General features: G+C 42.9%; 1 protein-coding gene across 2 annotated transcripts in view; it reads left to right on the top strand.

Moving 5' to 3' along the window:
* The first annotated feature begins 9,824 nt into the window (after window positions 1-9,824).
* Window positions 9,825-14,742, top strand: part of LAMC2 (laminin subunit gamma 2) — a 96,311-nt gene continuing 91,393 nt past the window's right edge. The window contains exon 1 of one of the 2 annotated variants that reach the window (XM_014586066.2): window positions 9,825-9,911. The gene's annotated coding sequence lies outside the window, so the exon portion shown is untranslated. The remainder of the gene's footprint in view (window positions 9,912-14,742) is intronic. The other variant, XM_027770087.1, reaches the window with a different exon arrangement.

Below are 14,742 nucleotides of genomic sequence, written 5' to 3'. Positions count from 1 at the left end.
AGAGAGACAGAGAGAGAGGTAGAGTGAGAAAGGACTCCCCAGTAGGGTGTAGCCATGCCATAATCTCTTCTCCTCCATTTCTCCATCCTGTTGAGATTTGGGACACAGGGCCATACGTACCTAGCATGTTTTTCAAACCACAGAGTCTAGGACTCAAACTGTGCAGTTGGTCACATGGGATCCAGCTGCCTTAGCCCCTAGGCTATAGGCCAGCCCTATACTTATTTTTCATTGCTTAGATTGGTCAGTATGGGTCTTTTAAGGGGCAGGGAAGTTTTGATGAAATTACCTTTCATTTATAGAACTGTGGGCTACCTGGCTTGAAGGTTACTTTGATGAGACCAATATGATGGATGCAAAGGGACACCAAGGATTTGGACTTTCTCTGCTTTTCACTAACATCCTTGATCTTAAGAGCAGGTCTCTTTCCTTCTTAATTTTTTTTAAAGAATTATTTAATTCAGCTTTATTTATTTATTTAAATTTGGACAGAGTGAGAGAGAGAGAATGAGAGAGAGAGGGAAAGTGAGAAAGCAAGCTGCCAGGTCCAGGACTTGAACCACAGCCAGCTATGTGGGAGTCCAGTGCTCTTACCCACTACACCACCTGCCAGCCCCAACATTTTAAAAATTTTAATGCCAAAAGGTGTGTACACATACTTGAGAGAAAGAGAAAAAGAAGAGAGAGGAAAGCACCTGTCCAGTGGGGCCTGGTCATGTACAATCCCTTTTCCTTCATTTCTCCATCCCATCAGGATCCTGGACATGTGTGCATGTGGGACTTGAACCCTGGTCAGCATATGGGATCTGGCTTCCTCTGCATAGTGTTTAACTGCTATGCTATGGGCCAGCCCCCTTCCTAATCTTAAAGCTCTAAACATAACAAAGTAGTTTTCATAAACATCATCTCGTTTTGAAGTTTACTGTTTTGTAGACTATTGTTATTATGTATACCATTCTTTTACATTTATTTTCATCTCTGTTAGTTGTAGAAATACATGAATTCATTTTATTTTTTAAAAAATAAGAGAACTCAGGACCGGCAGATGGTGGAATGGTTACGTCACTGGATTCCTACATGGCTGACCAGTTTGAGTGCTGGACCTGGAGACCTGAAGCTCACACCAGGCGCATGTGCATGTGCGTGTGTGTCCAAAATCCCAAGAGGTGAATGGAGAAGGAATTGCAAAGTGGCCATCCTCCCATGGGGGGTGATTTCTCGCTTTCTGTCTCTGTGTCTCTGTCTCTCCAGTGAGCACACGCACCCTATAGCAAAAATCTCTCACAAATGAATGAATGGATGAATGAATGAACCTGAATAGTTTAATCTATATAGTTATTAACTTAATCATTTCCCTGACATTCATAAAGGGTAATTTAGATAAGATGTAATTTCTCTTATATATTAATGTTTAAACTGAGATATTGAAAAGTGAGTAATTACAATAATGCTAAAGAAGTACTAAACATACACCATTCATTCACTCAAAAAGATATTAGTGAGGGTCAACTTAGACGCAGGCACTGTTCTGTGCCTTGTTACAACCCCCAAATCCTGCTTATATTCTATAGTGAGAGATAGTAAATACATACATCTTACATCGGGTGACAATAAGTATAAGAAAAAACATAAAGGAAAGTACAGGACTAGAGAATGATTGGGCAGGACTGGGAGGTGGCATCTGATCACCTCACCCTGAGGTGGGGATAAGCTTTGAGAGGGAATGTGCTTCCTTGTTTGAGGAAGAGCAGAAGGACCAGAGAGAGAATGGCAGAGGGTGGGCTGGAGCAGTGGGGCAGGGCAGGTGAGGTATGACCTGCAAGGCCTCAGAATAATACTGGGTTTTATTCATTCGTTCATTCATTTATAGAGAGATTTTTCACTATAGAGTGCATGTACTCACTGGAGACACAGAGAAAGACAGAGAGGGAGAAAGTGAGAAATCACTTGCTGGAGAGGATGGCTACACCACAATCCCTTCTGCTCCATTCTCCTCTCAGGACTTTGGGCACACATACACACACACCTGGCATGAGTCTCAAGCCTCTGGATCCAGGACTTGAACCACAGTCAGTCGCGTGGCAGTTCAGTGCCTTAACCACTATGCCACCTGCTGGCCCCAGGTTTTCTGAGAAGACAGGAAAGATGGAAACTTTGAGAGGGGTCATTAGTCTATAGACTCTCTTGATAAGCCATCTGTCCCCAGTAAAAACTAAAGACAGTAATATTTTCAGAACCCTTACTGTTCATCAGGCTGACTTATAATCTTCATAGTTTGGTAGCCATTTATGGGATGAAGCAATGAATTCATTGTTGATGCAACTTATTCCACTAGAACAAGCATTTGAAATTACTCCTCATAATATTTTTTCTTTCATTCTTTTTATGCCTGAGTGTTTCTATAGCATTTGTCTTACCATCTTTTCCACAGATGGTGTAGAATCAAGCGGTATTATTCCTCAATGGCTGGCTCATGGTAGATGACCAATAAAAATTCATTGAACAAATAAATAAAAGAATGAGCAAAATATTTGATTGAGATAGAGTGTTCTAAGAATAAAATTCTAAGAATTATCTCAACAAAATTAATTTGTTAGACTTTAAATAATTTAACCTAGGGCCTGGCAGGTGGCATGGTGGTTAAAGGCACTGGATTCCCACATAGCCGACCACGCTTCAAGTCCTGGACTTGGTGACTTGCTTTCTCGCTTCCCCTTTCTCTCTCAGTCTCTCTCTGGTCAAATTAAAAAATAATAATGAATGGGATTAAATAAACAAATAATTTTTTTAAAAAAGGAATTTAATCTATGGGGCCAGCAGATGATATAGCGATTATGTTACTGTTCTCCTCCATGACCAACTATGGTTTGCGTCCCAGACCCAGTGGCTTACAACTCATGCCAGGTGCATGTGCATGCATGCCCAAGATCCTGGGAAGAGAATGGAGGAGAAGGGATTGTAGCATGGCCATCCCCCAGGATGATTTCTCACTTTCCCTCTCACGGTCTCTCTCTTTCTCTCTCAAGCACATGTGCCTTAAGGCAAAAAAATAAAATTTAGTCTAGTATCACTGAAAAGATTGTAAGCAACTCTTTCTTCTTTCTTGTAGCATGTTATTATTTATTATTTTTTAAAAGATTAAATCAGGGCCGTTTTTATAGCCTAGTGGTTAAGACAACCAGTCCCACATGGTCAACTGTGTGGTTCAAGTCCCAGAGCCTCGTGGCTTGATAAACACTGTGGGTAGGCGTGCGTGCATGTCTAAAATCCTAAAAGGAGAGAGAGGTGGAGGAGAAGGGATTGTGATATAACCATCCCCCATGGGAGGTGCTTTCTCCTTTCCTTCTCATTCTGTCTCTCTTTCTGACGAGTACATGCACCCTCTTGGGTGCGCATGCACACACACACACACACACACACACACAATCAAATCGTATGTTTAAAATCTGGGATGGTGATGACTGTTTTAATAGGTAAATTCTATCTGTAGGTGATTGTGACACCTGAGAGTAACTTGTCAGAAATATTTTAGAAAGAAATTTAAACATATGTTTCTGAAATTTTACAGACCCTAGCTATTTTATTTCTCATGGAATTCTCTTTGCATAAAGCAATGTGAATACATTACTTTGAAATTGTGGAAACAAAAGTAATTACAATTTTCCAAACATTAGACTCAAAAAGGTGAAACTAAAAATCAGATCAAAGTCTTACCACTGGGGACCAGCAGTTAGCATAATAGCTATGTCGCTGGACTCCCACGTAGTTGACCGCGGTTCACGTCCCAGACCCGGTGGCTTAAACTCATGCCAGGTGCGTGTACATGCGTGCACAAGATCCCAAGAGGAGAAGGCATTGCAGCGTGGCTACCCCCCTGGGGAGTGATTTCTCGTTTTCTGTCTCTCTGTGTCTGTCTGGCGAGTGCACATGCCCTATAGCAAAAACACATCCCTAATAGAAAAAACCCCTAAAAAAAAAAAAAAAAAACAGTCTTACCACTGCTTCAGGCATCTACTTCAAAGGAGTCAGGCATCTACTTTAAAGGGGTTTATTAATGTAAAAATAGCATGTGCCAGGACCAGCAGTTGTTGTAATGGCTATGTTGCTGGACTCCCTGTAGTCGACCGACGTTCGAATCCTCGACCTGGTAGCTTAACTCATGCCAGGTGCGTGTGTGTATGTGTGTGTGTCCAAGATCCTGAGAGGAGAATGGAGAAGGGATTGTGGCGTGGCCATCCCTCCTGTGGGGTGGCTTCTCACTTTCTGTGTCTCTTTCTCTGTCTTTCACATGCCCTATAGAAAAACCCTCTAAAAAAAAAAATATATATATATAGCATTTGCCAATAGAAATGCAGGGTCAGAAAAATTTATATAACAGATGAGACAAGATTTTTGTCGGGGCAAACTGTAAAAACTAAACAATAAACTCTTATGTATTTACTTTCAAACATTATTTTTCTCATCAGAAAAATCTTACTAATTTTGTGATTCTGTCTACTCACTAATTTGGCAAGGACTCAAGAGTGAAATTATGGGCCTGCTGACCACAGATATAACAGTTTGCTACATGTGATCACTGTGAAGAAGGAACTTAGTGTGACGCCCATTCATGAAAAAAGTTCCAGAGAAGGCCTTGGACCCATGCTGTTTAATACAGTAGCCACTAGACATATGTGGCTACTAAAGTTAAATTAATTAAAAATGCAGTTCCTCAGTCATATTTCACATGGGACCAATGGCTACCTTAAAAGGAAGCACAAATAAAAAGCATTTCCATCATTGTAGACATTTCTACTGGACAGTCTTCTCATAAATGTAGGCAAACAACTTGCTCTGGGGGTGGAAACCATGGTTTCTGGGAAGGGAACATCTGATCACACTAGAATATTTCTTTGGGGAGAATAAGTAAGTTTAACGATAAGACAAGACAATAGTAGTTTCTTTGGACATCAAAAAAAAAAACTATACACAGGGAACTGCTTAGAGAGATGAATGGATAGTTTTTTGGATGGAGCAATGTTCTCTACGATTGTAAATTACCTGGAACATATAATACACCGTTTAATCTTCCAGAATGTATTTTGCTGCAGTTGATACTGAATATCCAATCAATGCAGAGAAAAGATTTTTTTGAAACAGTTCCTCAAAACTGAAGCAAGAAGAAAGGTGGAATGTGAAGGTCAGTGAATATTAATGTTAATTATTATTTTATGAAAAGATAATCCAAGTTGGATTTACTAAATAATAGAATCTGAATGTTCAGTTTTATATCAAGAACGAAACCAAGAAGCCATGTATCCTGACCCTTGGGTCTCATTTCTTGCTGAAGGCTATAGAGGCAGGGCCAAGGCTAAATTAGGAAGTATGCCCCTTCCAGGAAGAAAGAGTACAAAAAGAAACCCCTCTAGCTGGTCCTCTCTGTGTAGACCAACTAGAGAAAAGTTCTCCTTCCTCTGGATGCATGTGGGCCTGAGCCAGGGTGCATGGTTTGGAAGCTCCATGTGGATTTCAGCACTCTACAAAGCTTGCTCCTTGAACCTGCTCTGTCAGATGCAGAGGTGTGGAGCATAACCATACAAGGTGACCTGCGTGGAGGCCTCCATCAGAGAGCATTATGCTGCCAGTATGCAATTGTGTAGCCAAAGGGAAGAAACTTGTCATCTGGGGCTGGAGGGCAGCACAGCACTAATGCAACACTCTGCAAAGCTGACCCCCTGGGAAGGTTCCGGGTTTGCATCTGAAGACCTCCCTGAACACCGCAGGTGTGTGTCCATGATCCAGGTTCAGCTGAGGCTGGGGGCGGATGGTGGCTATTGGGGCTGCCTATCTCGCATCTCTTTGTGTGTCTCTCTCATACATGAAAGAAATTAATACATACATGTAAAAATAAAAAAGGAAAATAAGCTCTTAGAATCTGGTCTTTCATCAAGACATACATGGAGGGGGGAACCAGCAGTTAGCGTAATGGCTATGTCGCTGGACTCCCACGTAGTCGACCGCGGTTCGTGTCCCGGACCCGGTGGCTTAAAACTCACGCCGGGCGCGTGTGCGTGTGTGCCCAAGATCCCGAGAGGAGAATGGAGGAGAAGGGATTGCGGCGTGACCATCCCCCCTGGGGGGTGATTTCTCGCTTTCTGTCTCTATGTCTCTCTCTGTCTGTCTGGCAAGCGCACACGCCCTACAGTGAAAATCTCTCCAAAAAAAAAAAAAAAAAGACATACATGGAGGGGACCAGCGGTTGGTGTAATAGCTATGTTGCTGGACTCCCATGTAGTCAACTGAGTCCCAGACCCAGTGGCTTAAACTCATGCTGGGCGCGTGTGCATGCATGCCCAAGATCCCAAGAGGAGAATGGAGAAGGGATTGTGGCGGGGCCATCCCACCTGGGGCATGATTTCTTACTTTCTGTCTCTCTGTCTCTCTTTCTGGCAAGCTCACACGCCGTATAGCAAAAAAACCACTCAAAAAAAAAAAAAAGGACATACATGGAGAGCTTATAAACACCCTAACAGCAACCAAAATTATTGTCAATATGGGGCATTAGAAGGGTCAAACAATGGGGTTTTTCAGTCAGATTGGCAAAAGAACACATAGATAAAATTATAGAAACTATGACATTGGGAAAAGGGATCCAGCAAATCCTAAAGTACTAGAACCACTAACAAAAGGTCCTTTCAATATAAGAAAGCTGAGTTTATGTAGATCAAAAACTCCTAGAAAATACTAATATTTAAAAGAGTTGGTCAAACTTATGGATGATAATTCCATAGTATGTTAATTAAGAAATATTTTAGACTGTTTCCCTTAATATTTACGGTTAGTGTCAGGGTCAGCAGGTGGTGTGGTGATTGTACTGGACTCCCACACGGCTGACTGTGGTTCAAATCCTGAACCTGGTGGCTTGCTTTCTCACGTTCCCTCTCACTTTCCCTTTTTCTCTTGTGAGAACACATGTCTCATAGCAAATTATAATAAACTAATAAATTAAGAATTCTACCAAAAAAAAAAATAGTAGTGTCATGGAAGCAAAATACTCCAAAAACATCTACTGGTGCTGTGTAAGGAGATGTCGATCTGAACCAGCATGGTGTTCTACATGTTACTGTGGTAAGGGACATCCCAGAACAGCAACAGCAACAAAAAGGCAACATGGCATGGTCAATATCTATGTATGTGTATCTGTTTCTTTTTTTCTTTAGAATTATTTTATTTAACTTTATTTATTTTGATTTAAGCAGAGAGGGACAGGGAGAGAGAGTGAGAAAGAGAGGGGAAAGTGAGAAAGCAAGCCGCCAGGTCTGGGACTCAAACTGGCCATGTGGGAGTCCAGTGCCCTTAACCACCATGCCACCTGCTGGCCCCATGTATCTGTTTCTATAACAACCCTGTAGCTCCATGAACACATGCATGACCCTATAACCACCCCGTAACATAGGCCACCAAATCAAAATGTGTATTACCACATAAGAGAGACAAAGAAACCAAAATGTATACACGGCAAGGCCCTGCAGTATTCTGGGTTCAGCCTTTGCACGTAAATCCACTGAGCCAGTGCCGACACAAATAAATACTGCTTCCTGCTAAGAAACCTTGGTGTCATCTCTCTGGCTAAAATCCTACTACATTATTTCTCTTTCAGCTCTGCGTGTGTTCCAGAGGGGGTAAAATCAACATCATAGTTGACTGGTTAGTTAAGATCTGGTTCTGAAAAGCTCATTACATTAATTTTTATTAAAATAAATACATTTATAAAGTTTACAAGAATTCTTCAGAAAATTCCAACACGAAAAATTGGAATGCAGATAATATCGAGACATTTTCTTCTAAGATAGGTTTTGCATCATCAGTCCCTGAAGGGTCGGAAGATTTAGAATTACCCTTTCTGTAGAAAATATTGAATGTGAACTGGCCCCATAGACTGGTGGTTAAGGGAATAGGATTCCACATTGCTGAGACCTGCTAGGCAAAAAAGGGGGAACTCCCTAGGGTGGGAGCTGTAGTGGATTTTGGAAAGAACAATCGCACAGACACCCAAATAGAGAAAGGCAGGGATCAGGCGGACGGAACATCTCTGATGGAGAATGCCGGGGCCCTGAGCCTTTCCCAGGTTTATTCTGTTATAGGGCAGTGGGGTGGGGTGTGTGTGTGAAGAAGTGTAAAGCCAGGTGTCTTCCATAATCTACTGCAGCTATGGAGCATCTTGCGTCCCTAGGTCTAAATAAGCCCCACCTGACCTTCTCTGGCAGAAACAGTTTCCTTTAACCTTGGCTGGCTGTGCAGCATCAGCCCAAGTGAAAGAGTCTGTGCTCTGCTCAGTTTTAAAGGTCGCCGTTGTTCAACTCAGATTCAGCTGTTCTCTACACCACATCGCCCTCTGTGTGACTTGAATCCTAGCCCTAGTAGCTTGAGAAACATGCTGGGCGAGCGTGCGTGCCATGCCTCAAATCTCAATGGGCTGGTGGAGAAGAGATTACAGCATGGCCAGACACCAATGTGGGATGCTTTCTCCCTCTCTCTGTCCCTCTCTAGTAAGTGCTTGTGCCTTTTGGCATTTAAGAGAAAGAGGAGGAGAACGAGAAGGAGGGGGAAGAAAAGAGAATATTGAATACAAGATTACAATGTAAAATCTAACTAAATAAAAGCCCCCCCAAAAAAACAAAAACAAACTTACACAAAAGGAGACCTTCTACCTAGAGCTGAAGTAATATGTATTGGTGTGGATGTGGAGTTTTTTGCATAGGGCTAATCTCTTTTAAGTATACCTGGGCATGTGAGATGTATTTAATTCCACGTAAACAATTCTGTTGCAAAACCAAAGAGCTATCGTCTGCATTAGTTGAGGTTTTCTAATTTACTTCCCAGGCCTGTGTTAAAAGAGGCCTCTGAGATAAGGCATTCCTATCTTTGATAAAGCAACAACAAACCTTATTTGACTGTGTATTCATATAGTAAACAGAACATTGAAACATTTGTCCAAATTCTTCAGATTTAAAATACAAGAGGAATTCAAAATGTTCATAGAAAATTTGAATTAAAGTATGAGTTTATTTTAGGGCAAAAAAATGTTTGAATTTATGCATAGATTTTTTTTTTTATGATAGGCATTTTCTGCAAACATTTTGAAGATCCCTCATTTATTTGCTTAAAATATCCAGATAGTGGGAACCAGCAGTTAGCGTAATGGCTATGTCGCTGGACTCCTATGTAGTCAACCGAAGTTCACGTCCCGGATCTGGTGGCTTAAAACTCACACCGGGCACATGTGCGTGTGTGCCCAAGATCCTGAGAGGATAATGGAGGAAAAGGGATTGCTGGTGTGGCCATCCCCCCTGGGGAGTGATTTCTCTCTTTCTTTCTCTCTGTCTCTGGTGAGTGCACACGCCTATAGCAAAAACCTCTCCCCCCCAAAAAAATACCCAGATAGTACAGGCTAACGCGTTTTGGTTTAAGCTGTCTAAATTAGTGCATTCATCCTCCTGCTCAATTGAAGTAGACATACTAAGGCTACGAGAAATGTCTAAGAGCGGGGAAGGTCCCTAGATTTTTCTGTCACTGTTTGTAACTCTGTGCATCATTGTGGAGTGCTAATGATTTCACCTTTTAGCCAGAGTCTGAGCCAATCTGTCGGCTTCCTGCGAAAGAACCACCCGGGAATGTTTGGGGATTTCTGTGTGACCAGGCAGTAGAAAAGCCGAAGCCAGAGATACAGCCATTAAATTCCTGTACTCTGTCAGACTGCTGTGTTGAAAATAGTTTTCAATTATTCTAAGGAATTCATGAATTAAGTTACTTAATAAAGTGCTCTTTACTTAGATTAAAGTATCAGACCAAGAGAAAACCATGCAAGACCTGACTGGATGATGTAGGATGTATAAGAAACTGGAGTCACTGTAAACTGAAGAACAGCCAAGGTAATGTGAAAAGGAAAATGCCCCCTTCACTGCAAATCCTTGTTTGTTGTTGGTGCAGGAGGTCACTGTAAGAATGGGGGGGGGCAGCAGATGGTATAGTGGTTACATTGCTGGACTCCCACCTGGCCAACCACAGTTCAAGTCCCATACCTGATGTGTGCCCAAAATCCTGGGAGGAGAAGGGATTATGGCATGGCCATCTCCTCTGGGGAGTGATTTCTCACTTTCCCTCTCACTGTCTCTGTCTCTCCAGCAAACACATGCACCCTAAGGCAAAAATCCCTTAAAAAAAAAAAGGAATATAAAGTATGTTACAAAGATCAGGCATTGCATGTTTTGAGACCCAACTCAACTTTGTTTTTTAATTGAAGAAAGCTGTGTTTATCCAGTAAGAGACTTAATTTGTTTTTATGTTGTAGTTGAGAAATAACTCTAGAGAGAGGTTGGATGGATTTGTGAAGGGGGCTAGGTAATTTCAAAGTGAGAATAATAATAGAATCTGCCTTGGGGGCGGTGGTGAGAACAAACTGCAGAGCCCTGAGCTGGACACATGCAGGCTGCTCAGCACAGCCCGACTGGCAGGACTGTAATTGTCAAAGTTATCACTGGACATTTAAATATGTCTGAAGTTTCCTAATTAAGGCAGAGCATTAGACTCTTAAATGCTATTTTTTCCAGGCTTTATAATTTAATTAAAAGTAAAGATAGTTCAGATTATTTATTTATTTGTAATTTGCCAGAGGGCACATGTGTGTTTGCCAGAGAGAGACAGAGAGAAGAAGAGAGAGAAACGCCTCCAGTGGGGTGTGGCCATGCTACAATTCCTTCTCCTCCATTTCTTCATCCTGCCAGGATCTGGGGCATGCATACACATGCACCTTATTTTCAAGCTACCAGGGTTGGGATTCAAACCAGGGTCAGCCATACGGGATCTGGCTCCCTTAAGCACTAGACCACAGGCAGGCTCCAGATTTATATTTAAAAGCATTGTTTCATGGATTCATTTCTTTTTTTCCAAAGACAAGGGTGGGATCTCTGATCAGAGTGGCTACTTCTCACTTCCAGCTTACCTGGCCAAGCCTGCAAGTGATAAGGCCCTGACCCCCAGCATTGCCAGCCCAGAAGAACTGTCACTGTGGTGGGCTACTTTGTCCTTCTCATGCAAATCTGCATAGCTATGGTCCAAGCTTAAGAGTGCCTGGGGAACCTTGGGTAATTTTATCTGCTAATCAACATCTCACAGAGGAGTGGATGGTCAGATTTCAATCTTAGGGAATGCAGCAGCTGACACCCTGAAATCCACTAAATTCCCTCTTAGAATCTTTTACCCTCTGTTGTGTTTTTGTCTGTTTTGTCTTTTTCTAAGCATGTGTCCCTTTTCTCCCAGCTTCCCCATTTCATGTATGTTGTACTGTTACTTTATTAAAATGTATTTCTTCTACCAGAGAGAGAAAGAGGCACCCAGCAGGGCTTCCACCCTGTCCTCCCCTCAGTCAGCCAGGATGGCAGGGACACACGTGCCCAGGTGTACAGTGAGGCCTCAGGTGCAAACCGGGGACCTTCTCATAAGGTCCCAAGTGCCTTACTGCCACCACTCACTGGCCCCTATTCATTGTTTTGTTAAGTAAATAACCAATTTGAATATTTCCATCTGCAATAGCTACACTAAAAAGATGCAAATGAAGTTGTTGTGTATTGATTTCTCACCACATCCCGGGCGTCGGTGTATTAGCCAAACGTACAAAAAAGATCATCTCCCCTTAGTCAATAAAAAGGCATTACTTTAGTTCCGTTCTGGTGGCTACTGAGCCCTGAAAACTAGCTGTGGGCCCCCGCTATATGTTTCTGTGTAAGATGGCAGCTTGCCACCTCAGCTGGAGTTTTGCTTCAGAGAACATTGTTTTCTGGAATCCGGCCAGCCTCAGAGAATTTACCCAGATGATCCAGGAAACACTGAACCGTTTCCATTTATGGACATTTTCCTTTACCAATTAAGAACAAAGGGGAGTCGGAACCATTTTTTTCCTGACTGCTGTATTTACTTGTAAAAGTTTAAGGCGAGTGCTGACATCATTAGAATGACCTGGAGAGATTTTTTCCGGGACCGAGGGCTCTGTCTCCGGCTGGCATGCTAACAGCCAGTGCTTAAGTAAGCTTTTATCGTGAGCGAGTCTGAAAGCCAATGACATGCCAGACATTCCTTTTGAAAGTGAACTAAGGTAATGCTGGAACTCACGGCAAAAATCAACATGTCACTTGTAATTCTATTTGAGGGGTTAGGGTGGAGAGATGACAGCTCTGGGAAATGATTTACACAGCATTGTAAAAAGAAAGTCCCCTGGGTAATGCCCAAGATGCAAATAAAACAATGGGTGCAGGGGACTTTCTAGGCCTTAGCCCTCCGGGCCACACCCCATGAGAGTGCTCAGGACCCTCCCTCTCTGTGGTTAGAGAACCTCTGACTACAATCTTATTCCCACTGCCACCCGGTTATCCTCTGGGCCCACAGCTTGGGAAGGATCAGACAAAAAAACCAAGCATGGACTTCTAGAACAAAAGCCCAGGAAGGGTTTGAAATTCATGCCCCTGAGCAAATGTGTCAGAGAGGCATCTCTTACCTTTTAAAATTTGTCAAAACAAACAGGTTTCCAGAAGAGGGGTCCTCTTGCAATTCTTGGGTGGTATGTCTGCCTACAGGCCTGAAAGCTCAACTTAAACGTGATCAGAACCCACAGAGATGTCAGGGCTGGTCCCTGAGCTGTGTGTCCCGCTTTCCACAGACGCTGTTTCCAGTGCTGGCTGAGTTCACAGATTTGAAGTATCATATTACTTATATAAAATCAATTTTTTTAGATTTTTTTCTGTCCCTTATTAGAGAGAGAAACGCCTCCAGTGGGGTGTGGCCATGCTACAATTCCTTCTCCTCCATTTCTTCATCCTGCCAGGATCTGGGGCATGCATACACATGCACCTTATTTTCAAGCTACCAGGGTTGGGATTCAAACCAGGGTCAGCCATACGGGATCTGGCTCCCTTAAGCACTAGACCACAGGCAGGCTCCAGATTTATATTTAAAAGCATTGTTTCATGGATTCATTTCTTTTTTTCCAAAGACAAGGGTGGGATCTCTGATCAGAGTGGCTAAATTTCTTCCAGCTTACCTGGCCAAGCCTGCAAGTGATAAGGCCCTGACCCCCAGCATTGCCAGCCCAGAAGAACTGTCACTGTGGTGGGCTACTTTGTCCTTCTCATGCAAATCTGCATAGCTATGGTCCAAGCTTAAGAGTGCCTGGGGAACCTTGGGTAATTTTATCTGCTAATCAACATCTCACAGATGAGTGGATGGTCAGATTTCAATCTTAGGGAATGCAGCAGCTGACACCCTGAAATCCACTAAATTCCCTCTTAGAATCTTTTACCCTCTGTTGTGTTTTTGTCTGTTTTGTCTTTTTCTAAGCATGTGTCCCTTTTCTCCCAGCTTCCCCATTTCATGTATGTTGTACTGTTACTTTATTAAAATGTATTTCTTCTACCAGAGAGAGAAAGAGGCACCCAGCAGGGCCTCCACCCTGTCCTCCCCTCAGTCAGCCAGGATGGCAGGGACACACGTGCCCAGGTGTACAGTGAGGCCTCAGGTGCAAACCGGGGACCTTCTCATAAGGTCCCAAGTGCCTTACTGCCACCACTCACTGGCCCCTATTCATTGTTTTGTTAAGTAAATAACCAATTTGAATATTTCCATCTGCAATAGCTACACTAAAAAGATGCAAATGAAGTTGTTGTGTATTGATTTCTCACCACATCCCGGGCGTCGGTGTATTAGCCAAACGTACAAAAAAGATCATCTCCCCTTAGTCAATAAAAAGGCATTACTTTAGTTCCGTTCTGGTGGCTACTGAGCCCTGAAAACTAGCTGTGGGCCCCCGCTATATGTTTCTGTGTAAGATGGCAGCTTGCCACCTCAGCTGGAGTTTTGCTTCAGAGAACATTGTTTTCTGGAATCCGGCCAGCCTCAGAGAATTTACCCAGATGATCCAGGAAACACTGAACTGTTTCCATTTATGGACATTTTCCTTTACCAATTAAGAACAAAGGGGAGTCGGAACCATTTTTTTCCTGACTGCTGTATTTACTTGTAAAAGTTTAAGGCGAGTGCTGACATCATTAGAATGACCTGGAGAGATTTTTTTCGGGACCAAGGGCTCTGTCTCCGGCTGGCATGCTAACAGCCAGTGCTTAAGTAAGCTTTTATCGTGAGCGAGTCTGAAAGCCAATGACATGCCAGACATTCCTTTTGAAAGTGAACTAAGGTAATGCTGGAACTCACGGCAAAAATCAACATGTCACTTGTAATTCTATTTGAGGGGTTAGGGTGGAGAGATGACAGCTCTGGGAAATGATTTACACAGCATTGTAAAAAGAAAGTCCCCTGGGTAATGCCCAAGATGCAAATAAAACAATGGGTGCAGGGGACTTTCTAGGCCTTAGCCCTCCGGGCCACACCCCATGAGAGTGCTCAGGACCCTCCCTCTCTGTGGTTAGAGAACCTCTGACTACAATCTTATTCCCACTGCCACCCGGTTATCCTCTGGGCCCACAGCTTGGGAAGGATCAGACAAAAAAACCAAGCATGGACTTCTAGAACAAAAGCCCAGGAAGGGTTTGAAATTCATGCCCCTGAGCAAATGTGTCAGAGAGGCATCTCTTACCTTTTAAAATTTGTCAAAACAAACAGGTTTCCAGAAGAGGGGTCCTCTTGCAATTCTTGGGTGGTATGTCTGCCTACAGGCCTGAAAGCTCAACTTAAACGTGATCAGAACCCACAGAGATG

The sequence above is a fragment of the Tupaia chinensis genome, unplaced genomic scaffold, assembly GCF_000334495.1.
Source record: "Tupaia chinensis unplaced genomic scaffold, TupChi_1.0 Scaffold000112_1, whole genome shotgun sequence".
In the NCBI taxonomy this organism is placed as follows: domain Eukaryota; kingdom Metazoa; phylum Chordata; class Mammalia; order Scandentia; family Tupaiidae; genus Tupaia; species Tupaia belangeri.
The sequence above is the reverse complement of the archived record's forward strand: the minus strand, read 5'-3'. Positions and strand labels throughout refer to the sequence as shown.